The sequence below is a fragment of the Palaemon carinicauda genome, chromosome 25 (genome assembly GCF_036898095.1).
Source record: "Palaemon carinicauda isolate YSFRI2023 chromosome 25, ASM3689809v2, whole genome shotgun sequence".
Classification (NCBI taxonomy): Eukaryota; Metazoa; Arthropoda; class Malacostraca; order Decapoda; family Palaemonidae; genus Palaemon; species Palaemon carinicauda.
Window position 1 is genome coordinate 55,272,995 of NC_090749.1, and position 2,500 is coordinate 55,275,494.

Genomic DNA, 2,500 nt, shown 5'->3' on the forward strand with positions numbered 1-2,500 from the left:
TCGTGGCGATGGGTTCATTTCAAATCATAGAACAGTCCTGAATTCGACAGGAATATGTACCATAGGCAATTGTAATTACACCAAGAATTTTGAAATTGGCATACATTAATCTTTCCCATAACTCTCAAAACCCACATTGGTTTACATTTATTCTCAAATGTCTCATTATTTTCAAATTCTCTTAAAGACTTCTGCAATTTCTCTCTTCACATTTTCAAATCAGTACAATATTATCTGGAAACTCCCATTATTCATTATCTCATTTACAACTCACTTTCTTAACCATAGAAAATCGTGCCTACATACACTGTCCTTTATCAGACCTCTAGCATTACTCTCTTATCCATACAGATTGAAAATAGCAATTTAAGAAGTAACTTTACTCATATTTTGTTATCTTTATAAACATACACATATATTTGTCTATGCGAAGAAACGATTTTTTTTTACACTGAATAACTACGAATAAAAAATGCGAGAATCCATTCAAAGCGAACCGAACACATTAGATAAATGAAAAAAAAAAAAAAAAATTTGGGCAATTTTTGCTTATTAAAAGTAATCATGAGTTTATGAGGGGAGTTTCAGAGATATTTTTTTCTCTGTCAAACTTGCAAGCAACTTTTTATCCAGGAAGGTAAAAGTTTTAAAATATACTTGGAAAAGTTTTCAGCTAAAGATGCAATTGCCAGCAAAGGCATATCTTTTTTAATCTGTTCTCGGTTAATTACCTGAAAACCAGGAGGGAACTTACGAACGAGGTCGTCATTGGGAGATTAATATTATGATCACATTCCCAGTATTACCTGACCTTACGATCATTTCTTCTTTTGATATTCAAATTTCGATGGAGTTGAAAGTAGGATTTAACCTTAGGATCTTGAAATTTGGTGTGACCTTACAATATGACCTTTCCCACTGTTATCTCTAAATTAAGGGTTTGGTTGCCTGATGCGTCCTATCCAATGCCTTCAATCAAAGGCACCCTCTTCCACCAAAACTCTTCTCTCCATATCATCCTTCACCTTATCTAGCCATCTAATTCCCTGCCTCCCTCTCGATCTTCTCCCCCTAATAGGTGCCTCCCAAGCCCTCCTCACTCACTCCCTCCCCACCATCCATTCTCAACACATGCCGACAACGCCTCAGTCATGACACTCTTATAACCTCTGTAATCATTACTACTACCTCCCATTTCGCTTATTTCAAGCAGTGATATTCCAATAATCCACCTCAGCATTCTCATCTCTGTTCTCTAAAGCTTTGCTTCCTCTTTTTGTCTTAGAGTCCCCGTTTCTAATCCATACATTAACACTGGTATTATTACTGCGCTATAGATCTTGACTTTAAGCTTGATTGGCATTTTCTTATCACCTACCTATCCTGCGATCTCCCTCCACTTCCCCAAGGCTGCTTTCACCCTATTCACGACTTCAGCCTTATATCCTTCCTCCCGACTTTTAGTAGATCCCAAAAATCATATGACCATTATATCTAAATTGTAACCTTACACTGTGACCTTGAAATTTATTGACTAACCGTATGACCCTTAAATATAAATTGTAACATTACATCACGACCTTGAAAATTAGTGTGACCTCACTGCATGACCCATAGATCTAAACTTTAATGTAATAGTATGATCTTGAAATTATTTTGACCTTACCTTATGACCCTTAAATATATATTGTAACTTTACGTTTTATTCTTGGAATTTAGCGTGACCTCCATTTCTGGATTTGAAATGTCGATCATGACCGTACCTAATGACTGCTTTCTGATCTCAAAATTTTGTGTCACCTCTCCTTATGACTAACATATCAATAAAACATTTTTCCTATGAGTATAATTTTAACTTAATCCCTTGAAATCTTGAAGGGAACTTGATTAGGACTTAGCAAACCAGGCATGACCTTACTGTACAAACTTTACATATCGAGTGTGACCTTTTCCTTGATGACCGACATGATGGATTTTACCTTAACCTTTGAACTACACACCGACCAAGTAAAGAAACATGACCTCACCTTATGCGAAGTCGTCCAGTCAAAGGTCACGTGGGAAGGTGATGCCTTCATGTAACAGTTCATCTTGACCTTTTCGTTCACGGCTGCCAAAATCTCCCTCTCGCTTCTCCAAGCACAGACCGGGGCATCTGTAAACGCAATCATCAGATGAGAAGTTACTTTTGTGCTGGAATAAATAAATGGAGAAAAAGTAGAAAGAGCAATCAGATTCACAGAACTTCATCAATGAAGAATGTCAACATTTTGCTCAAGTCTACGGACCAAGCCATCCCTGTTTCATAAGTTGACCGTGAATGAATCTATTGCAGGCTACTGTATAATAATAACTATAATCAGAATCGTGATCTTGATCCGGATCAACTCCAAAATCTAATGGGTTCTTCCGGAACGTAATACTGATCAGTTAATAAAATCTATTGAAAATATGTCAATATGTTTTGATGTAACTATGCTCACAGACAAACAGATAAATA

The 2,500-nt window shown here is 36.5% G+C and overlaps 1 pseudogene; it reads right to left on the reverse strand.

Moving 5' to 3' along the window:
* The window catches only part of LOC137619038 (brother of CDO-like), a 141,503-nt pseudogene that overhangs the window by 18,499 nt on the left and 120,504 nt on the right, over positions 1 to 2,500 (reverse strand).